At 43.4% G+C, this 25,409-nt stretch overlaps 1 protein-coding gene across 3 annotated transcripts in view; it reads right to left on the reverse strand.

Annotated features, from left to right (window-relative positions):
• Positions 1-24,012, reverse strand: part of LOC122556264 (nipped-B-like protein) — a 547,720-nt gene extending 523,708 nt beyond the window's left edge. For 2 of the 3 annotated variants that reach the window (XM_043702901.2, XM_043702895.2), the window contains exon 1: positions 23,702-24,012. The gene's annotated coding sequence lies outside the window, so the exon portion shown is untranslated. The remainder of the gene's footprint in view (positions 1-23,701) is intronic. The other variant, XM_043702914.2, reaches the window with a different exon arrangement.
• Positions 24,013-25,409: the final 1,397 nt, after the last annotated feature.

Genomic DNA, 25,409 nt, shown 5'->3' on the forward strand with positions numbered 1-25,409 from the left:
CAGAATAAAGGGGTACCAATTTAAGACTGATGAGGAATTTCTTCTGAAGGTTGAGTCCTTGCCACAGAGCTTTAGGGGTAGAGTCATTGTGTATATTTAAAGCGGAGGTAGATTCTGGATCAGTCTGGGAATTCGGGGTTACTGGGAAAGGGTAGGAAAGTGAAAGCAAGAAATGTCAGATCATCCATGATCCCATTGAATGGGAGAATGGGCTTGAGGAGCTGAAAAGCCTGCTACTGTTTCTATTTCCTGTGGATTATATACTCAGGCTAATAGTGTGCATGCAGGTTTGATCCTTCCGCAGTAGTGGTTAGAATATGAGTTCAATTGATTAATAAAATGTTTTGAAGTGAAAACTTGGCTCAGTAATGATTGTGAAACTATCACTGATCATCAGAGAAGCACATCAGATTCACTAACTTCTTTCAGAAAATGACATATAATGAAGATGGTTTCTCGGATTGGAGGCCTGTGACGAGTGATGTGCCACAGTTTGGTGCTGGGATCTGAATGATCTGAATGTGAATGCACAAGGCATGATTAAGTTTGTAAATGATAGAAAATTAAGACATATAGTTGATGGTGCGGAAGGTTATCAAAAATCACAAAGGCATCTTAATCAGATGGCGAAGTGGGCTAAGGATTGGCAAATTCCTGATGAAGGGCTTTTGCCCGAAACGTCGATTTTGCTGCTCGTCGGATGCTGCCTGAATTGCTATGCTCTTCCAGCACCACTGATCCAGAAAATGCAATTCAGTACAGATAAGTGAGGTATTGCACTTTGGGAAGTCAAACCAAGGTAGGACTTGTACAGTAAACAGTAAGGTCCTGGAGGAGTGTTGTGGAAGAGAGGGACCTAGGAGTACAAGTACATAGTTCTTTGAAAGCGACAGAGGTAGACAGGGTGGTGAAGATGGCATTTAGCATACTGGCCTTCATCAGTCGAGACATTGAGTATACAATGTATGGGATGTTATGTTAAAGTTGTGTAAGTTGTTGGTGAGGCCACAGTTGGTGTATTGTGTGCAGTTTTGGTCATCCTGTCATCGAGTCAGAGATGTACAGCACAGAAATAGACCCTTCGGTCCAACTCGTCCATGCTGACCAGATATCCCAACCTAATCTAGTCCCATTTGCCAGTACTTGGCCCATGTCCCTCTAAACCCTTTCTATTCAAATACCCATCCAGATGCCTTTTAAACGTTGCAATTGTACTAGCCTCTACCACCTTTTCTGGCAGCTCATTCCATACACATACCATCCTGTGTGTGAAACAATTGCCCCTTAGGTCTCTTTTATACCTTTCACCTCTCACCCTAAACCTATGCTCTCTAGTTCTGGACTCCCTGACCCCAGGGAAAAGATTTCATCTATTTACCCTATCGATACCCCTCAAAATTTTGTTGGGAGGTCATGTTGCGGCTGTACAGGACATTGGTTAGGCCACTGTTGGAATATTGCATGCAATTCTGGTCTCCTTCCCATCGGAAAGATGTTGTGAAACTTGAAAGGGTTCAGAAAAGATTTACAAGGATGTTGCCAGGGTTGGAGGATTTGAGCTATAGAGAGAGGCTGAACAGGCTGGGGATGTTTTCCATGGAGCGGAGGCTGAGGGGTGACCTTATAATGGTTTACTTTTTCACGCAGAGGGTGGGACGTGTATGGAATCAGCTGCCAGAGGATGTGGTGGAGGCTGGTACTATTGCAACATTCAAGAGGCATTTGGATGAGTATATGAATAGGAAGGGTTTGGAGGGATATGGACCAGGTGCTGGCAGGTGGGACTAGATTAGGTTGGGATATCTGGTCGATATGGACAGGTTGGACCGAAGGGTCTGTTTCCATACTGTACATCTCTATGACTATGACCTTAAAATAGGCTATAGATTCATAGACCTTTGCTATTCACCTTATCTATGCCTGCCATTATTTTATAAATCTCTTATGAAATGTTGTTAAATTTCTAATAATTAATCATTAAAAGCTGAGAAATGGCAAATGGAGTTTAATATGTCTAAGTGTGAGGTATTGCATTTTGGAAATTCAAATCAAGGTAGGAGTTTCATAGAACATAGAAAAGTACAGCACAGAACAGACCCTTTGGCTCACGATGTTGTGCCGAGGTTTAATCCTAATGTAAAGTAAAATAACTTAGCCTACGCACCCCTCAACTCACTGCTATCCATGTGCATGTCCAGCAGTTGCTTAAATGTCCCTAAATGACTCTGCTTTCACCACCAGAGAGAAACGTCTAAGCTTAGTCAACCTCTCTTCATAAGGCAAGCCCTCCAGTGCAGGCATCATCCTGGTAAATCTTCTTTGCATCCTCTCCAAAACATCTGTTTCTTATAGTAGGGTGACCAGAAATGGACACAATATTCCAAATGTCGTCTCACCAGGGACTTGTAGAGCTGTAACAAAGCCTCCTGGCTCTTAAACTCGATCCCCCCGTTAATGAAAGCCAAAACACCAGATGCTTTCTTAATAACCCTATCCACTTGGGTGGCATCTATGTACTTGCACACCCAGATCCCTCTGTTCCTCCACACTGCCAAGACTCCTGTCTTTAACCCTATATTCAGCATTCAAGTTCGACCTTCCAAATGCATCACTTCGCATTTATTCAGGTTGAACTCCATCTGCTATTTTTTAGCCTGGCTCTGCATCCTGTCTATGCCGTGCTGCAGCCTGCAATAGCCCTCGATACTATCGATGGCACCTCCAACCTTTGTATCATCTGTTTCATGGTGAATGGTAGGGTTTTAACGAGTGTAGTGGAACAGTGGGTTGTTGGAGTTCAGGTGCACAGTTCTCTGGAAGTAGAGTCACAGGTGGATAGGGCAGTGAAGAAAGCTTCTGGCTCACTGGCCTTCAGTCAGGGCATTGAGTGTAGAAGTTGGGAAGTAACGCTCCAGTTGTACAGGTCAGTGGTGAGGCCACACTCAGAATACAAAGGAACCTCGATTATCCAGCAAGATCGCAATGTCCCGATGCTTGGCTAAACTATGCTATCCGACATTCAATTACCCGGATGTCAATTAACAGAGCGAAATACTCCCTGCCCATGTCCTTTGGATAATTGAGGTTCCTCTGTATTGTGTTCAGTTTTGATCATCTTGCTATAGGAAGGACATTATTAAACCAGAAAGAGTGAAGAAGAAATTTATAAGGATGTTGCCTGGGCTCAGTGATCTGAGTTATAGGGAGAGGTTGGACAAGCTAGGATATTTTCTTTACAGCGTGGAGGTTAAGGGGGAATCTTATAGAGGTGTATAAGGTCAGAGGCATAGATAGGGTGAATGCACCGTTTGTTTTCTTGGGGATGGGGAAATCTAGAAGTAGCGGGCATCAGTTTAAGGTTAGAGGGGAAAGAATAAAGGGGAACCCGAGGGGCAATTTTTTTTTTAAAACAGAGTGGGTGTATGCATATGGAATTAGCTGCCAGCTGAAGTGGTTAAGGAGTGTACATTAACTGCATTTAAAAGGCATTTGGACAAATACATGGATGGGAAAAGATTAGAGGATAAGGGCCAAGTGCAGGGAAGTGGGGTCAGCATGGGCCACAGTGGCCTGTTTGGGCCAAAATAGCCTGTCTCCATGCTGAAGGACTTTATGAATCAAGAGATATGCATAACCATAATAAACCCTGACCAAACAAAGCTCTGAGACATCAACATTCCTTAAGCAATACAAAAACATCAAACCACCTCCTAAAATCAATGTAAAAACACAAAATAAGTAATAGAAACAATGTGGGGGTATACATGTCACTTTTATACTTTAGTTACAACATAGTTAGACATTGTAGCAGATAGTGATATTTGAGCAATATAAACCTTTTGCCAGTTTACCAAGAGTGCCAGTTAAAACAAAGTTTGCTGTATTTTGTTTTTCATTTCTCTTCAATCTCATTCACTTTTGGCTTCAGAATACCCAAGAACAGAAGCCTATAAAACTTCATACAGCAAAACCAGAAAGTGCAAGCACAGAATGAGAGGTCGCAAAATTTAAGAATGAGATGAGGAGGAAGTTCTTCTGAGTGTTGTGAACCTGTGAATTCATTACCAGAGAGAGCTGTCAAGACTGGACCATTAAAAATATTCAGCTTAATGGACAGCTTTTTAAAATCATGAAGGGAATCAAGGGTTTATGGGGGCAAGAAAGGCAGGGAATAAGAGTTGAGAATCAGATCAGTATTGCAGTGGCTCAGTTTTTCTTTAGAATAGTCTGCATTCAAAACTGATCAGTAACTCGAAGAAAACCAGTTTATTCTTTCCTGCAATAGTTGTTGTAAACTGATTTTTTAAATTGATTAATCAGAAACTTTTCTTGAAGTAACCAGACATCTGGTCTTTGGCTGAAAAATGTGGTGCTTGAAAAACACAGCAGGCCAGGCAGCATCAGAGGAGCAGGAGAATCGACGTTTCGGGCATAAGCCCTTCTTCAGGGCTTCAGCCCTCCTGAAGGGCTTATGCCCGAAACGTCGATTCTACTGCTCCTCGGATGCTGCCTGGCCTGTGTTTTTCCAGCACCACATTTTTCTATTCTGGTCTCCAGCATCTGCAATCCTCACTTTCTCCTACTCCATCTTGTCTTTGGCCACAAACAGTGGAATCAACCAAAGAAAGATGACTCAAGCACAGTACTGGTCGGCAGAAAAGTCAACGATCATCTCAACAGTTACTGAGAACCAAGACTTCTGAACTGTCATCACAGTCTCCTTATTACCCACTGAACTTTGATGCTAACTTTTCATGGATCACACTTGAGGACTCCAAAATCCCTGTTACGCTGTTGTCTGCAGACTTTCCCCACTTAAATAATATTCAACTCCTTTATTATTCTCACTAAAGTGCATAACCTCACTTTCCCACATTATATTCCATCCGCCATATTTCTGCCATCCCTCTGAAGACACCCATCCTCACCACTTCAAAAACTTTGCACACTTTTTTAAAAAGCTAAATTTTATGACAACTGAGAACAGCGGGGCTCAATTTCCAGCATGTTAACCCAGTGAGCCGTAACAAGCAAAATCAGTCCTTACGGTTCTGAACTCTAGAGAAAAAAAAAGTCCAGTTTTCCAATCTTTCCTCAGAGGCACACAATCCAGGTATCAGTTTGGAAACCATTTCCAAAATGCTTCCAATGCACCTACATTCTCATTTAAAGTTAAAAATCACACAACAGGTTATAGGCCAACGGGTTTATTTGAAAGCACCAGCTTTTGGAGTGCTGCTCCTTCATCAGGTGGTCGTGGAGTATAAGACCCAATTTAGAGCAAATGATTAGTGTCATACAGTGGCACGGTGGCTCAGTGATTAGCACTGCTGCCTAATAGCACCAGGTTCGATTCCAGCCTCGGGCAACTGTGTGTGGAGTTTGCACATTCTCCCAGTGTCTGCGTGGGTTTTCTCTGGTTTCCTCCCACAGTCCAAAGATGTGCCAGTCAGGTGAATTGGCCATGCTAAATTGTCCATAGTGTTAGGTGCATTAGTCAGAGGGAAACGGGTCTGGGTGGGTTACTCTTCCGAGGGTCGGTGTGGACTTGTTGGGCCGAAGGGCCTGCTCCCACACTGTGGGAAATCTAATCTAATCTAATATTGAACAAACCTGTTAAGTCTTTCATGTAGTATTTTGTAAATTCCCCTTTGGAAATAGAACTAATCTGACTTAAATTGGGACACAGACTGTGAGACCTCACGCCTTCAATGCATTGTCTAAGCTGAAATGTCACCTTTTGTTTTGAAACCTTAAATTATCTCGAGAAAGTGACTTTAGTAGTTCTGGGATTTACATATTAGTGAACCAAAACCTGCATCCTAAAAAGGTTACACAAAACCAGGTTGTAATGTTGCATACTTTTTTAAACTTTGTACATCCCAGTCCAACACCAGCACCTCCAAATCATTCCTAAGGACGAAAGACTTGACAATCCAGGTTTGTTCAACATATCACTGTGTGACACTGTAATCTTTTGCTACAATTCTGTCTTATGATCCTATACGCCACAACCACCTGAAGGAGCAGCGCTCAAAAAGCTAGTGCTTCCAAATAAACCTGTTGGACTACAACCTGGCATTGTGTGATTTATAACTTTGTCCACCCAGTCCAACAAGATAACCAAATCCCAGAGTATGAGATAATTAAAGCAAATAAGGGAGACAAACCTGTATACAGTATTTGAAATGAAACGTCACCATGGCCTTGTTTCATTTCAAACAACATCTTTGCTTTAGATTAGATTAGATTACTTACAGTGTGGAAACAGGCCCTTCGGCCCAACAAGTCCACACCGACCCGCCGAAGCGCAACCCACCCATAACCCTACATTTACCCCTTACCTAACACTACGGGCAATTTAGCATGGCCAATTCACCTGACCTGCATATCTTTGGACTGTAGGAGGAAACCGGAGCACCTGGAGGAAACCCACGCAGACACGGGGAGAACGTGCAAACTCCACACAGTCAGTTGCCTGAGGCAGGAATTGAACCAGTGTCTCTGGCGCTGGGAGGCAGCAGTGCTAACCACTGTGCCACCGTGCCGCCCACAAATGCAATTACTCTTGCAATAAATTAGGTTTGTTAATTATTTGCTGTACCTGCATACTAATTTTTCGAAATTCATGGACGACAGCACCTAGATCCCTTCAACACCTCAAAATGTTTTGTTTAAATAATATTGCTCTCTTAGTCATCCAAAGTGAAGAACTCTACATTTTCCCACAATGACGTGGAGGAGCCAGTGTAGGACTGGGGTGGGCAAAGTTAAAAATCACACAACACTAGGTTATAGTCCAACAGGTTTATTTGGAAGTACTACCTTTCAGAGCGTGGCTCCTTCATTAGATGGTTGTGACCTGATGAAGAAGCAGCACTCCGAAAGCTAGTGTTTCCAAATAAACCTGTTGGACTATAACCTGGTGTTGAGATTTTTTAATCTTTTCCCACAATATATTCCACCTCCAGACTCTTTTTACACACTCACAGTCCAAACTGCACCCTTCGTAACAGCTTTTGCATAATCTGAAAATTTAAGTGCCATGCCTTTGCTCCCTCACCCATGTCATTGATATACCACTAAATTAAGTTTGTGAAGAAACAGAGGATTGATGAGGGCAGAGCTGTGGACATGATATATATGGACTTCAGTAAAGTATTCAGCAAGTTCTTCATGGTAGACTGGTTAGCAAGGTTAGATCACAGGGAATACAGGGAGAACACATTTGGACACAGAACTAGCTCAAAGATAGAAGACAAGGGTGGTGAAGGTCAGGGTTAGGGTTGCTTTCCAGACTGGAGGCCTCTGACCAGCAGTGTGCCACAAGGACGAGTGCTTAATGTCATTTAAATAAATGATTTGGATGTGAACATAAGAGGTATGGTTAGTATTTTTGCAGGTGACAACAGATGAGGAGGTATCGTGGACAGCAAAGCAGCTTATCGCTGAGTACACTAGGATCTTGACCAGATGGGCAAACGGACTAAGTGGCAGCAGATGGAGTTTAACTTAGATAAATGTGGGGTGCTGCATTTTGGAAAGGCAAATCAGGGCAAGATTTATACACTTACATGGCAAGGTCCTGGGAGTATTGCTGAACAAAGAGACCTTGGAGTGCACATTCACAGTTCTTTAAAAGAGGAGTCATAGGTAGATAGGATAGTGAAGGTGTTTGATATGCTTGTCTTTGTTGGTCAGTACACCAAGTATATGAGGTCATGTTGCAGCTATACAGTACATTGGTGAGGCCACATTTGAAATACTGTGTGCAATTCTGGTCTCCCTGCAAAACCTGAAAGGGTTCAGAATAGATTTAGAAGGATGTTGCCAGGGTTGGAGGTTTTGAGCTATGGGGAGAGGCTGAACAGGCTGGGATATTTCCCTGGCATATCAGAGGCTGAGGGGTGACTTTATGGAGGTTTAAAAATAATGAGGGGCATTGATAGGCTAGACAGACAAGGTCCTATACCTGGTGAGGGAGTCCAAAACTAGAGGGTATAGGTGTACAGTGAGAGGGTAATTTTAAAAGGGACCTAAGGAGCAACTTTTGCGCGCAGATGGTGGTGCATAAATGTAATGAGCTGCCAGAGGTAGTGGAGGAGGCTGGTACAATTACACCATTTAAAAAGCATCTGAATGGGTATATGAATAGGAAGGTTTAGAGGGATATGGGCGAAATGCTAACAGAAGTTTGTTTAGGATATCTGGTCAGCATGAACAAGTTGGACCAAAGTGTCTGTTTATGTGCTGTATATCACTATGACTCTAAATTGTAAAGTGTTGAGGATCCAGGACAGGACCTTGCACAACTTCACCTGTCACATCCTGGCAAACTGTTGCTTTCCAGCAAAGAAACAATCTCGTCTCCATGCTCTTATGCTACCCCACACCATAAGCTCCTACTTTCTGCAATAAATCTTTACTGAAAAATCCTGTTGCAACTTGTCATGCAATCAGTATATTTCACAAGTATATAAATTCAAAAAGAGAAAACCAAAATTTATACAGATGTGAGTACAGCACTGATTGGTTGGCAGCTGGACTCTTAATGGTCGAGGCTTTCAAGTAGGTCTGAGAATCTTTGGAACTTTCTACCAAGGATTGCAAATACTTCATTGAATATATTTAAGGCAGGAATAGACAATTTTTGTGTCTGAAGAAAACAAGAATATTTCAGAGCAGTTTCCAAAATCATGATTTGGCTGGATAGAGTAGATGGGGAGAAACTGTCCTCGCTAACAAAAGGATCAAAGACAAGAAAGCGTAGATTCACAGTGACACGCAAACAAAGAAAGGATGATACGAGAAAAATATTTCTTCATTCAGTAAGTGTTTAGTGTCTGGAATGCATTGCCTAGAAAATGCATGAAAAATGCAACCATTAATGCTGATTAATGGTCAACAGCCAGACTTTGTTAAAGTTTAAACCAGGAAGTTTGACTAAATCAACAAAATAGGTGACAGCCATTCACCACCTTATTTCGCAGAGAACTGCCCTGACTAGAGTCATACTGCCCATTTGCTAATTGGGCTGTAACAAAAGAAATAGGGGAAATAGCTTCACCATTCAATGCAAATGCAGCTGATCTTTGTCTTCAGCTTTGCTATCATATCCACTCTTAATCACATATTCAGAGTTTTTAATGGTAAAGGAGACAGTTAATTGGCCCTTTATTCCTGCACCAGCTCTTTGAAAGAACATTACCTTGTGCCAATCTCCAGCTCCGCCCCCCCATTACAATTGTACCCTTTATATCCAAATAATCATCCTTTGCAATCTTGAATGCCTCCATTCCACATTTCCAGGCAGTGCATTCTCACTTAGTGACAAAAGTTTCTCCCCCCCCCCCTTCACATCACTCTTGCTTCCTTTGTACATTACTTTAAAATGTATGCCCCCTTGTCCCGGCTCCTTTAAGCTTTTTCTATCCAGTCATTACTTTTGAAACTGCTATCAAATATTCTTATTTCCCTCAGACACTAAGATATGAATATATTTAAGGCTGGGATAGACAATGAAGCATTTGCAACCCTCTGGGTTGAAAATTTGAAAGATTCACAACCCTCGGTGACAATACCTCTTGTCTCAATTCTAAGATTATCGATCCTTTATCTTGCAATTGTAGCCATCTTCTTGATTCCTTAGTCAATAGAACAAACCTCTGTGCGCTGTGTTGAGCGGTTTCAATTAGATCACCTCATTAAATTCTAAAGAATATTTTCCCAATGTACTCAGCCTCTCATCAAAAGGTAATCTGCTCATCTGTAGGGACCAATGCAGTGAACTTTCTCTGAATTGCACACATCTCCTTACTTAAATATGGAGACTAAAATAAAACAGTTCCACCAAAAGTCATACAACAATAGATGATATTCTGGTCATCTACTTCATTCCTGTTGCAATAAATGCTAACAAGCCATTTACTTTCATACTTCTCTGTTGTACCAATTATAGAATTCATACAATAGCACATGCTTGCATACATTCCTCCAAACATCAACAAGTTATTTTAGTCACAAGGGTGTCACCCATGTCAATCATTCTCTCTTTCCTCCCCCAACGAAAGAGGCGATTGGAAAATAGTGGAAGGCCTTTCCACCATCCCCATTTCCTTTAACAACCCCGATTTAACCAATAGGACCAGGCACCTTATTTAGTCAAACCACAGCGTTTCTGGTACATTCTGCTCATTAACTTTTAGCCCATTACCTTGACCAAAACAAATAATTCGCTGAGGACAAAATCACTTTCTTCTGCACAAACAGACTGTGGTATTCTGATTATAATGTTCATAGTTACATCCTCACTTGCAATCTTACAAACAAGAGCAAAATCATCATGGGTACACCAACACTTTCATGTTCTCCATTAATCCACTCACTGTCCTGTCTTGGGAGCAAAAATCACCATTTCATTGGCATCGCTGGGTCAAAACCCAAGAACATTCTCACTAAAAGATGTTATGTCAAATAGATTGCAGCAGGTCAAGAGGCAGCTTACAACCACTTATGAAGACAAAAAAAGGTATGGAAAATAAATGCTGCCCAGTTACGATGCTGACATTACATTAATGATTAAAGAAAGCACCTTCTGTCCAAGCTAATAGTATAACAATAATCAATAATTAAATATACTTTTTAATACATATTCTCAAGTGTTTACCATAAGTTGAACGGAAAAATAAATTGTAAAATTTATACAAATGCTCAACAAGCTGACTATTCATCTTGATGTAAAAGACTAACAGAACTAGCCCCACTCCACAGCTTCTCTCACATCCGGCAATATTTCATTTTCAATTATTCACAATTCTTTTTTGAAAATTATTGAATTACTATACTCTTTCTGGAAGCACATTCGATAAAACAAAAAACCAGGAGAAAACTTGAGTTCATCTGTGGCTCTGGCTCTTTTGCTAATTACCTCAACCCTGCAAACGCTGGCTACTGATCTTTCTGTTCGTGGAACTGACAGATTTAGAAAGGCTCACTTCGCCCGAGCAAGAGGCAGCGCACCGAAAGCTTGCGATTTCAAATAAACCTGTTGAACTACAATCTCGTGTCATGTGACTTTTGACCTTGCCCACCCCAAAACAACACCAGCACTTCCACATCATGCCATTGGAAGATATTGACTAAGATGATTTATGACTTGGACTCATCACCTTGTATGAGAATTGGAACAGAAGTAGGCAATTCAGTCTCTCAAGCCTCCACCACTATGATCATGGCTGCTCTCATCTTGGACTCAACTCTCCTTTCGTGCGGGTCTCCATAACCCTTTAACGCATTTTTAATTAAAAATCTCTCCTCAAATTAAAGACTGTTTCTTTATGCCCCCCAACCTAAACTCCTCAACCAGTGGAATTAGTTCTAGAATCTCTTCAACGATCAAATCATCCCTTAACCTATATTTCAGGATACAGGATTTCAGTTATCATAGAATCACAAACACTAGGTCTTTCAGCTCATTAAGTCCATAGTGCCAAAATTACTGGTCTCACTTTCCAGCACTAAGCCTCTAACGTTGGTTGCTACGTGCTCACCTAAGTATTGTTCAAAAAAAAAAGGAGGTTCCATGTCTCACCTATCACAGATGAATTCCAGAGTCCCACCACACCGGATGAACTTTTTATCCCCCTCAAAGCCGATCTACATCTCCCGTCTTTTACCTTAAAACCGCATCCCTTGGACTAAGGGTAAGAGCAGCTTTTATTCATCCAGACTATCAATCAGGTCCCGCCTCAACTTCCTCTGCTCCAAAGAAAGCATTTTATCCTTTCTCATTATAGCTTATGATGTTCCATTCTGGAGAATCTCTTCTTCAGCACCTGAAGAGTAATACATCCTTCCTATAATGTGTTGACCAGAACCGCACACAAAACTCCAGCTATGGCCTAACCCAAGTCCTATACAGCCCCAACATGGCCTCTTTGCCCTTATCTTCAGTCACGGCAAATATAAGTGGCCTGCATGCCTTATAACAATCCTCAGGGATTTCTGGACAAGCACCCTAAGATTCCTCTGAGCTTTGCAGTATCCTACCATTTATTGGTACTCCCTTCTCTTGTAACCTCTAAAATGCACCACCTCGCAATTCCATCTGCAGAGTTGTGTGTTCTCTCTCCATGTTATTCAACCTTTGGAAGTCCAGGTGTGATTCTCAGAAATCGATCCCGCACTCCCAAAATTAATATTTGCTTTTACATTACTCCATGCGATTTGGCTTTGATTGTTGGGTCCGCATTTACTGCCCATTTCTGATGGCTCTAAAAAACGTGATGAGCTGCCTTCTAGAAGTGCTGCTGTTGTTGGACGTAGCAACACCAAGAAAGATATTAGGAAGGAAGTTCAGGAATTTTGACCCAGCAACAATGCAAGAACAACAATATAGCTAAGTCAGAAGGATGTGTGGCTTGGAATGAAACTTGTCACACAGTCAAATGTTTCCTGGATGTCAAGGGCAGTCACCTTCACCACAATGCTGGAGTTTCACTCGTTTGCCCACAAATGGACCAAATCTGAAATCTTTTCTTTTTGACTTAACCAGGTTGTGCACAGGTACAGCATAGTTTTTACAATACATTCCCCTGTCCATATCCCTGGCTCTCTAGATATGACAAGGCTAACAAAATGTTGGTCTATTTTGTACATGTTCACTCTACATTAATGATCCCCGTATCTTTGGACTACATCGCCTTTAGCATTTAGAGTCAGAGATATACAGCATGGAAACAGACTCTTCAGTCCATCTTGGCCACACCGACCAGGTATCCCTATCTAGTCCCACCTGCCAGCACCCAGCCCATAACCCTCTAAAACCTTCCTATTCATATACCCATCCAGATGCCTTTTAAACGCTGACAATTGTACCAGCCTCCACCACTTCCTCTGGTAGTTCATTCCATAAATACATCATCTGCATGAAAACATTGCCCCTTGATTAGATTAGATTACTTAGTGTGGAAACAGGCCCTTCAGCCCAACAAGTCCACACCGATCCGCCGAAGCGTAACCCACCCATAACCCTACATTTACCCCTTACCTAACACTACGGGCAATTTAGCATGGCCAATTCACCTGACCTGCACATCCTTTGGACTGTGGGAGGAAACCGGAGCACCCGGAGGAAACGCACGCAGACACGGGGAGAACGTGCAAACTCCACACAGTCAGTTGCCTGAGGCAGGAATTGAACCCGGGTCTCTGGCGCTGGGAGGCAGCAGTGCTAACCACTGTGCCACCTTCGGTCCCTTTTATATCTTTCCCCTCTCACCATGAACCTATACCCTTTAGTTCTAGTTCCCTAATCCAGGGAAACGACCTTGTCTATTTCTCCTATCCACGCCCCCCATAAGTTTTTATAAGCCTGTTTAAGGTCACCCCTCAGCCTCCGATGCTCCAGGGAAAACAGCCCTTTTCAGCTTCTCCCTATAGCTCAAATCCTCCAACCCTGGCAACATCCTTGTGAATCTTTTCTGAACCCTTTCAAGTTTCACAACATCCTTCCAATAGGAAGGAGACCAGAACTGCATTCAGTATTCCAAAAGTGGCCTAACCAACGTCCTGTACAGCCGCAGCATGACCTCCTAACTCCTATACTAAATACACTGACCAATAAAGAAAAGCATACCAAATGTCTTCTATACGATCCTATCTACCTGTGACTCCACTTTCAAGGAGCTATGAACCTGCACTCCAAGGTCTCTTTATTCAGCAACACTCCCCAGGACCTTACCATTAAGTGTACAAGTCCTGCAAGATCTGCTTTCCCAAAATGCAGCATCTCGCATTTATTTAAATTAAGCCACTCCTCAGCCCATTTGCCCATCTGATTAAGATCCTGTTGCAATCGGAGGTAACCTTTTTCACTGTCCACTACACCTCCAATTTTGGTGTCACCTGCAACTATACCTATGTCCACATCCAAGTCATTTATATAAATGGTGAAAAGTAGTGGACCTAGCACCAATCCTTGTGGCACACCATTGGTCACAGACCTCCAGTCTGAAAAGCAACCCTTCACCACGTCTTCTACCTTTGAGCCAGTTCTGCATCCAAAGGGCTAGTTCATCCTGTATTCCATGTGATCTAACCTTGCTAACCAGTCTCCCATGGGGAATTTTGTTAAACGCCTTACTGAAGTCCATATAGATCATGTCCACCGCTCTGCCCTCATTAATCCTCTTACTTCTTCAAAAACTCAATCCAGTTCAAAAGACATGATTTCCCACGCACAAAGCCCTGTTAACTATCCCTAATCAGTCCTTGCCTTTCCAAATATATGTACATCTTGTCCCTCAGGATTCCCTCCAACAACTTACCCACCTCCGACATCAGGCTCACCGGTTTATAATTCCCTGGCTTCTCCTTACCACCTTTCTTAAACAGTGGCACTATGTTAGCCAACTTCCAGTCTCCCGGCACCTCACCTGCGACCATCAATGATACAAATATCTCAGCAAAGGGTTCAGCAATCACTTCCTTAGCTTCCAGAGTTTAGGGTACACCCGATCACGTCCTGGGGTTTTATCCACCTTTATGCATTTCACGACATCCAGCACTTCCTCCTCTGAAATATGCAAGATGTCACCATCTATCTCCCCACAATCTACATCTTCCATGTCCTTCTCCACAGTAAACACTGATGCAAAATACTAGTTTAATATCGCCCCCAACTCCACACAAAGGCCACCTCGCTGATCTTTGAGGGATCCTATTTCTCCCTAGTTACCCTTTTGCCCTTAATGTGTTTGTAAAACCCTTTGGATTCTCCCTAACCCTATTTAACAAAGCACTCTGTCCCCTTTTTGTGCTTCCTGATTTACGCCTTAAGTATACCCCTACAGCTTTTATACTAAGGAATCACTCGATCTATCCTGTTTATACTTGACATATGCTTCCTTCTTTTCCTTAACCGAACTCAATCTCTCTAGTCATCCAGCATTTCCTACACCTACCTGCTTTTCCTTTCACCCTAACAGGAATATACTGTGTCTGGACTCTCGTTATCTCATTTTATTTCAGTTCCACCTAAATAACATCCCTGGATGTATTCCCAGGAGTATCCTCCTCATTACAGCCATAATGCTATTCCTTATCAAAAATACTACTCTTCCCTCCTCTCTTGCCCGTTCTTTCTATCCTTCCTATGGCATTTGTATACCAGAATATTAAGTTGCCAGTCTTGTTCATCCCCGAGCCACGTTTCTGTAATTGCTATGGTATCCTAGTCTCACGTTCCTAACCATGCCCCGAGTTAGTCAGCCTCCCCTGTTAGGCCTCTTGCATTGAAATAAATGCAGAGCTGAAAATGTGTTGCTGGAAAAGCGCAGGTCAGGCAGCATCCAAGGCACAGGAGAATCGACATTTCGTGCATGAGCCCTTCAATCTCCAGCATCTGCAGTCCTCACTTTCTCCTCGAAGATTTTAACCTACTGCGAATCCTCTTGCAAGGATGCCTTCCTTAAAGCAGCTCTCTTCCTCCCTCTCTCCTGCTCCTTGGATGCTGCCTGACCTGCTGCGCTTTTCCAGCAACACATTTTCAGCTCTGATCTCCAGCACATGCAGTCCTCACTTTCTCCTTTACCAAGTCAGTCCCACCTTGTTTTCTGCTTTGTTCCTTCCTGACCGGATTGTTTGACTCACTCCTTTTCCCAACTGTACCAGTCCCAGGCTGATTTATTTCCTCATATTTCCCTGGATCTCACCCCATCCCACCCCTTACTTGTTTAAATCCTCCCAAGCAGCTTCAGCAAGTCTCCCCGCCAGAATATTAGTCCCCTTCCAGTTCAAGTGCAACCCATCCTTCTTGTACAGGTCCCCTCTACCCCAGAAGAGATTTCAATGATCCAAAAATGTGAACCCATCTCCCATGCACCAGCTCCTCAGCCATGCATTCATCTGCTCTATCCTCCTATTCCTACTCTCACTAGCTCGTAGCAACGTGAGTAATCCAGATATTACTACCCTCGAGGATCTCCTTTTTAAAGTCTTGCCTAACTTTCTACATTCTTCCTTCAGAACCTCATCCCTTTTCCCTTCCTATTGCCACAGACTTAATTAGGTTTGTTCAGAACAGAGGAGACAATATGGTAAAATATAGGTTAAAGGCAGGTAGATGTATTTCAGTGCAAGAAAGTATGGAAGGATATATTTAAGACGAAATATGTGAAGTTGCTGTAATTGGCAGAATTCATAAAAGTGGAGAAACTGATCTACAGTGCAGCTGCACACATTGCAATGGCTAAAGTAAAAGTAGCAAAGGTTATGAGGTAGTAGTAGTTAAACCATATTTGGAATACTGCGTGCAGTTTCAAACACACATTAAAGGAATACTAGAGCCATGCACTGAAAATCTTCGAATTAGAGACCATCATTTTAAACAGACGTTAATGAAGATCAAGTAGAATTTTTCAACAGAACTAAAATTTGGCATGGCAGGTTTTATTGCTGGCTGCTGAATCTAAGTAGCCAGAAGAAATAGGCAAGCTTGAAAAATTCTCACTTAAATGTTTTATCAAAACAATCCTGAAAAACTGCATAGTTTAATGGAAATTGTATGATTAATCTATATATCTTACGTTCTTTTAATAATGCAAGACTGCCCCAGCTAGCAAAAGCAAAAATTCAACAGAAACTGGTCAATTTAGGCCAACATATACCAGTTTAGGTTGTTGTAGTACAATGGTAGAGGCCAGAGGACCCAAATTTAAGTTCCTTTCTTTTACAAACATCACTTGTGGGACGAGTCTCCCAGGTTGTCCATCATTTATTGCTGATCCCCAGTTGCCTTTTAAAAAGGTGACCTGCACTCTTGAACCACTGCAATCCATATGCCATAGATAAACCCACTTGGCCTTCAGGAGGGTATTTCACTACTTCCACTCAGTGACAGTGAAAGAATGGCAATACATCTCCAAATCAGAATTGAGAGAAGTTTGGAACTTCCAAGTGGTAGTGCTTCCCAAGTATTATTGTCCTCATCCTTCTAGATGGAAGCAATTGTGGGGTTACCCCTGTGTGCTGTCAAATGATCTTTGGTAAATTTCTGTACCACATGTTATAGATAGCACATAACGCTGCTACTGAGTACTAGTGATGGAGAAAGTGGACGCAGTACCAATCAAGCAAATTGTTTTGCCCCAGATAATGTTAAGCTTTGAGTGCTGTTAGAACTGAACCCAATCGTGCCGGGAGGGGGTTGCTCCAACATAAATATGACCTGTGCCTTGTAGATGGACAGGTTTAAGAGAGAGTCAGCCTGGTGAATTATTCACCAGGTCATTCCTAGCCTCTGACATGCTATTAGAACATAAAACAGCACAACACAGGAACAAGCATTTTGGTCCACCATGACGCCATTCCAAACTAAATCTTATTTGCCTGAAGGTGATCCATACACCTGTTCACGTGTCTGTCTATATGCCTCTTAGAAGCAGATGCCATAGCACCATCTATCTCTTTCACTGGCAGCACGTTCCAGGCATCAAATCACAAAAAAACTTGCCTCACAGCTACTTTGGACTTCATCTCAGCTTAAACCAATGACCCTTGTATTTGACATTTACACAAGAAAGATTATTCCAACTATCCACACCTCAATTTTATATACTTCTATTGGGTCACCTCTTCAGCCTTGCAGAAACAATCCAAGTTTGCCCAACCTCTCCTTACAGCTAATAAAATCCAAACCATGCAATATCCTGTCAAATCTCTTTTGCATAGCCTCCACATCCTTTCTCCAGCACAATGACCAGAACAGCATACAGTATTAAAAATCACACAACACCAGGTTATAGTCCAACAGGTTTAATTGGAAGCACATTAGCTTTCGGAGCGACGCTCCTTCAGTCCAACACCGGCATCTCCAAATCAAGCATACAGTATAGTTAGTTCATCTATAATGCAATGGTTACGTTCTTGTGCAACCCATTATAGAAAAATTGCATTTTAAAAACAGTGTTTAAAGTGTTGGTCATATAATCACATTACAACTAACATGTTTTAAAAGTTCACACTTTAGAAACAGCACCCCAATTGATCAATTGTGTTACAGTAAATTCACATTAACAAAACACATGCAATGGCAGAACAACCTGTGTTCTAAACATGGCCTAAAAGTTTTACACAGTTGCAACACTACTTGCCAACTTTTATACTCAACGCGCTGACTGATAATGCAAGTATGTCGTGCACTTTCTTTACCATCTTTTCCACTTGTGTTACCAAAAGTGGTTAAGAAATTTGAACATAATTACATTAATCAGCCCATTGACCAAATGACGGAGCAAACCCAAAGATGATATGTTTGTCAACCCCATTCTCCTTTACTCATACTAATCAAGAATCTGTCTCAAATACACACAACTGAACCCCATTCTCCTTTAGGCAAAAGTGCGGACTGCAGATGCTAGAGATTAGAGTCAAGATTAGAGTGGTGCTATAAAAGCACAGCAGAAAGCCCTGATGAAAGGCTCCTACCCAAAACTTAGATTTTCCTACTGCTTGGACTCTGCCTGACCTGTTGTTCTTTTCCAGCACCACTCTAATCTCGACCCCATTTCCCCTTTACTCAATACTAATCAAGAATCTCTGTCTTAAATACACACAACCACTTAGCTTCCATGGCCTTCTGCAGCAAGGAGTTCCATAGATTCCCCACTCCTCTGGCCTTTTGTCATCTCAGTTGTAAAAGGGTCTTCTCCTCGGGTCCTAGTATCTCCTACTTGATGAAACATCCCACCTCCACTCTATCCAGGCCTCAGTTTTTTTATGCAAGTTTCAGTGACATTATCCTCATCTTTCTAAACTCCACTGGAATACAGACACAGGGTTCTCATCACTCCAACTGTGATCCATGTTTAGTCTTCAAACCTCCTCTGGACACCCTCCAATGCCAGCGCATCCTTCCTTAAATATGGGGCCCAAAATAGCTTACAATATGCCTGACCAGTACATCCAGACTCCTGAAATAAATGCCAACACTATATTTGCCTTCTCAACTTCAACTGAAGCTGCATGGTTACCTTAAGAAAATCCTGACCAACGACAAGTCCCTTTCTGCTTCAGATTTCTAAAACCTTTCCCATTTAGAAAATAGTCTACACCTCCGTTTTTCCAAGCAAAGTGCATAACCTCACTTTCCCACATTGCATTTGCTACTTTTTTGCCCAGTCTGTCAAAGTGCTTCCACAATCTCCCCATTTCCTCAGAAGTACTTTTCCCTCCACCTATCTCGCCACTTTCAGGGAGCAAATGGATTTGCACTCCAAGGTACATCTATTTATCGTTGCTGTCAGGGCTCCTGCCATTACAGTATCCTTTCCTCATCCATTTGGTATCACCTCACACTTTCTGGATTCAACTCCATCTGCCATTTCTCGATCTAACTTTCCAACTATAACCTTTGACAACCTTCCTCAATATCCACAACTCCAATTTTTTATATTAGAAACAAGAAGTCCCAGAACTCAGACCTCCAGTCAGGAAACACCCTTTCATAACTACCCTCTGTCTTCTATGACCAAGCCAATTTGACAATCTTTTGGACCAGCTTACAAGGAAACCAACAGTGGCCACTATTTATATGGACAGCTCAGTTGGGTTTCTGTCCTGTAAAATGTTCCCCTTTACTTGATTTGCACCCAGTCTCCTCTTTGAAGACATCCGTATTACACAAGCCAAGCCACCCACAATGTGGTCCAATTGATTAATGAACAAGACCTGCTGTTCATAGTTCCTGCTTAAAATGACACTAGCTACATCAAATGACCCTGCCTTGAATTTTATTGCAAGACATGAAAAAAGTAACAGCAGGTTCATCAACTGTAGCATATAAATCATACCTACATCTATTAAGTTATAAGATTCAATGGAGGATGATCAAAAACAGAAACCTGCTAATTTCTGTTAGCCTGTAAGCATTAAGAAACGCCCAATCATGATGAAGTTACTCAGCACCTGTAAGTGGGACAGAATTTAAGATATAAACGAATTTCTTCCCTCTTCACATTTCAAGCACCTCAAAGCATCTAGTAACCAATCACTTGAAGTGTGGTCACTATTGTAATGCAGAGAAACAGTAAACCTATACTCAGCAATCCGGCAAATAGCATTGCAGGACTAGATAATGCCATCCGAAAGAATGGTAACCTTGACAATGCAACTTGCCCTGGTGCTTCACCAGTTTAGACACAATCTGAAGTATCTCGTACAAGGTTTCCACACAACTGATGAAAGCAAAGCTGACAGTGTGAATCTGCTCTTTCATATTCGGGACTATACTTGGCAAACTTATCAGGACAGCCTTTTGTGTTGCTTCATGAAATTATAATAGATCAGTTAACTAAAACCATCACTGGATTCTTAAAAATTAAGATGAATCAACATTCAATTCACTACTGGTGATGCAAATTACGTTACCAAAATGCAATCTCAAGACTCCCTCAACTCTTAAGATTCAGTTTAGATCAGAGTGGTGCTGGAAAAGCACAGCAGGTCAGGCAGCATCCGAGGAGCAGGGAAAAAAAAAATAACAAAAAAAAAATAAAATAAAAAAATCGACGTTTCAGGCAAAAGCTCTTCATTAGGAAGATTTTGTATTTCTTCCTTCTCTACATACAATTACACACCATTCACTGTTTCCCACAGCTAATCAATTTAAAATAAATAATGAATAAGTTAACAAATACATAGCCAATTTAAAACTTGAGTTCCACAGACACTCATGGCCATTTGATCTGGTATCATTTTTCAAACAAATTCATTCATGGAGTGTGGGCGTCACTGCATTAATTACCCACTCTAAATTGCCCAGAGGGACTTAAAAGTCAGCCACATTGCTGTGGGTCTGGAATCATACACTGGCCAGACCAGGTAAAGATAGCAGATTTCTTTCCCTAAAGGACATTAATGAATCAGATGCTGCTTTTTCCCTGCCAAAAGACAACAGCTTCACAGTCATCAGTAGACAACTTAGTTCCAGATTTTAACATTGAATTCAAAGTCCATTTGCCATGGCAAGGTTTCAAACCAGGATCCAAGAACATTACCTGGGTCTCTGGATTAATCATCTAACAATAATACCATTACGCTGCTGCCTCCCCTCTGACATAATTAGTATTACTGTATACTATTGTATTACTGCCTTGTAACGCTGCTAAAATCCTCACGGGAAAACAATGGTATAGTGATATTATTGCTGCTTGATTAATCCAGAGACCCAGGTAATGTTCTGGGCACTTAGCTTTGATTCCCACCATAGTAGATGGTGGAATTTAATTCAACACAAAAATACTTGTCAACCGCTGGAATAGCCTATTTGATTGCAGTGCAGTGGTTCAATAATTAGCACTCGTACCTCACAGCACCAGGGATTCAGGTTTGATTCAAGCCTCAGTTGACTGTGTAGAGTTTGCACATTTTCCCGGTCTCTGTATGGGTTTCTTCCAGGTGCTCCAGTTTCATCCAGTCCAAAGATGTGCAGGTTAGGTGGAATGACCACAGTAAATGGAGGGTTACAGGGACAGGGTAGGGGGGTAGGATGCACCTCAGAAGAGTTGGTGTGGACTCGATGGACCAATGAGGAGAAAGTGAGGGCTGCAGATGCTGGAGATCAGAGCTGAAAATGTGTTGCTGGAAAAGCATAGCAGGTCAGGCAGCATCCAAGGAACAGGAGAATCGACGTTTCGGGCATTAGCCCTTCTTCGATGGACCAATGGCCTGTTTCCATACTATACGGGTTCTACGTTTCACTAACACCCTTTTGGGAAGTAAACTGTCATCCTTAACTGGTCTGGTTTGCATGTGACTCCAGAGTCAAAGCAATGTAGTGTATCTACTGGGATAGAAAATAAATACTGGTGCAGCCACCAACACCCACATATCGTGAATGAATTCTTTACAATCTCATATTGAAGCGTTTATTCACACATGCTGCAGCATTAAAAACATTTCCAATAACAGCTACCATTTTAGGGAGTACTATTGACTTATCTCAATATAAAAAAATTCTACAGAAAAACAGCAAAGCAAATTGTGATACTTTTAAATTCAGCCCTGTTGGCTGAATGTTACATGTTTTGTTTACAAACTGAATCACAAGTAATAAGCACATACATGCTTTAAGCATTTCCTCCAAATTCACAAACTTCATTTTAATGTTAAATAGAAAATAAAACAATAACTAGTTCGTAAGTTACATAAAATGTGTCAAATGTAACAACTGCTCACTCTTTCCAAACATAGTTTAATCCCAGGACGTGGGGTCATACCAGTGTCAGAGAAAGATCTAACATAAGATTCTGATAAAACCTATTGACTGTCCTACACATTTGAAGTTGCCATTACCATCCTGAACAGATACAGCACAAATTAAAGCTTCAGTGTTTGCAAACAGAGACTCGGCATCCATATACATTGAAGGATACTATCTGTCAAGTGTCGATACAATAGTTTCGCCCACACAAGTAAAGCAATGACGCACCAGCGCCCGGCCACTGAACACGAACTACACACCCATCAACAGATGTGAATACTTGCAACAATAAAATCTCAAGATAGTATATTTATGCAAACATTTTTAGGAAACATCGTAACTGATTTCATGAAGTTATTTAGATCCATTACATCAACCATCACGATTCTGAGGATCGAATGGGAGACACACCGGTAACAAAAATGCAAGATAATGAAACACACGCGATTTTTACTTCAATTATCAACCAAGTTAACAGCTGCAAGGTGAGCAGTATCACAAAGTTTATAACAAAATAAACAATATCTTTCTTCCTATTCCTACGGTTGGCAGAAAGAACCATGTCCGATCTTCACTAGAAAGTTACATTGGAGGATCTGCTTAACAGATATCTCCAGCAGGTAGTTCATGTTGACAACTGATTATAAACAGCTCATGCTTACCAGCATTAAAAAGTCGGCTGTTATGTTTCTACCTCTAAACTAATAAAACAGGTTTTGGTGCCGAAATCTACCATAACTTCAATTTGTAACCCGGACACTCGATACATCGGCATTCAGGCGATGTTCTGCTGGGCTTTACAATCAGGCCTCAGTAAATCACACTCCCCAAGCAGCCTCTCTTCTCAAAAACGCTGAGAGCCGCTGTCGTTTGGAACTAGCCCCACATACCGGGCTAGGCCCCAAGCGCAAGAGGAAGGAAAGGAGACTGAATCAGGCTCCAACAGCTTCCCGTAACGCCTCTCCGGGCCACTGGCAAGACCTACCGCACCCACCCCCCCAACCCCCCGCCTTTGTTAACTCAGGCGAGTGCCCCGGCTTCACTCGATCGCCGCCAGTCGAGGCGGCCTCCAAGCCGGCTCAGATCATCTCTCATCAGACCCACCCCTCACCCTCTCACAGCTACTCTCCGATGGCCAAAAGCGCCCGCAGCCCGCGCATAGATCCGCAGCTCTTCCTTAGGCCTGAGGCAGGGCCCGACAAAACCCCATCCCCCCCCCCCGCCACCCCTCCAAGGCCGGGCCTCATTCGGCCTGGCGCGGCAGGACACACAGCAACATTCCACAGAGTCAACCTCGCCAACGGGAAAGCCGAGAAGGCCCAAGAGCTGCTAAAATGCCCGAGAAGGCCCCAATCCGCGGCCTCGTCTGCTCGCCCTGCCCGCTACTTGGAGCTCACAAGATAGATCTCGAATTTTAATAATGTTGTCCTTGGATTTTACCTCAACGAAGAAGCCGTTGTCGATACTGATGTCGATGCGAGTCGCTGGCTCCGGGAATGTGAAGAGGGTGGCGGGCAGAACAACAAACACCGAGCGGACATGAAGGGACGTGAAGTGGCGGCGCGCTCCCTCCCCCGCCCGCCCGCCCGTCCGTCCGTCCCCCGCCTCAGCCTGTCGACCGTGCGAGCCGTTGGCTTCCTAGATAGCAGCCTCGGCGAAGCAGCCTGGCTCTGTGAGCCTGGGTAAAGGTGGCGAACAGCGGCGGAAACTCCAGTTCAGCCTCGAAGGCGATTCCTCTCTCGCAGACAAAATGCCGACCGGAAGTGAACGAAACCAGCGCGAGCGGAGGGAGGAAGAAGGCGCCAAACGCGATCACTTCCGGCTGCAGCGCGCTCCCTATACAATGCGCGCTCCCTCAAACTACGCGTGCACGCCTCCGTACCGGCTCGCCGCGCAGGCGCAGCTATTTTGTGGCCGGCAGTTTGCACGTGCTTTTGGCGCGTTTCGTGGCGGCCGAAAGATAAGGTCCTCCGTCTGTGACGGGTCATCAGGCTGACCCCAGTGTCCGGCGTCCCCCGGCCTCTCCTGAGTATAACTGAGTGTCAAGGTGATCTTCAACCTGCTGGGTCCCCTCAATAAGTCAGGGACTAGAGTCTGTATCACACCCAGAATTGGAATGTGCCACTGAGGTTTGAATCAAAAGCCATGGTCAAAGTTGAGGATGACGCAAAACTCAAAAGTATATGAATTATGCGATATTGGACGAAGTAACAAGCGTTGTGGTGGGCTTGGATTTACCAAACTATTTGATAAGGTCCCACATCAAAGTTTTGTTTAGAACACCGTTGGCAAGAGGAAATACAAAAATGAACCTAAGAAGGGAATACCAGCGATCTCAAAACCAAGGACCAGTTCCAACTGCCAAATGTGTGGTCGGAGATGTGGCTCTAGAATCTGCTTGATCAGCCGCACAAGGACCCAGGGCCCATGATCAGCCGCACAAGGACCCAGGGCCCATGATCAGCCACACAAGGACATGGCCCATGATCAGCCGCACAAGGACCCAGGGCCCATGATCAGCCGCACAAGGACCCAGGGCCCATGATTAGCCGCACAAGGACATGGCCCATGATCAGCAGCACAAGGACCCAGGGCCCATGATCAGCCGCACAAGGACCCAGGGCCCATGATCAGCCGCACAAGGACCCAGGGCCCATGATCAGCCACACAAGGACCCAGGGCCCATGATCAGCCGCACAAGGACATGGCCCATGATCAGCCGCACAAGGACCCAGGGCCCATGATCAGCCGCACAAGGACCCAGGGCCCATGATTAGCCGCACAAGGACATGGCCCATGATCAGCCGCACAAGGACCCAGGGCCCATGATCAGCCGCACAAGGACCCAGGGCCCATGATTAGCCGCACAAGGACATGGCCCATGATCAGCAGCACAAGGACCCAGGGCCCATGATCAGCCGCACAAGGACCCAGGGCCCATGATCAGCCGCACAAGGACCCAGGGCCCATGATCAGCCACACAAGGACCCAGGGCCCATGATCAGCCGCACAAGGACATGGCCCATGATCAGCCGCACACGGACCCAGGGCCCATGATCAGCCGCACAAGGACCCAGGGCCCATGATCAGCCGCACAAGGACCCAGGGCCCATGATCAGCCACACAAGGACATGGCCCATGATCAGCC

Source organism: Chiloscyllium plagiosum, unplaced genomic scaffold, assembly GCF_037043375.1.
Source record: "Chiloscyllium plagiosum isolate Xiang-an unplaced genomic scaffold, Cpla_swu_hap1 HiC_scaffold_2, whole genome shotgun sequence".
Classification (NCBI taxonomy): domain Eukaryota; kingdom Metazoa; phylum Chordata; class Chondrichthyes; order Orectolobiformes; family Hemiscylliidae; genus Chiloscyllium; species Chiloscyllium plagiosum.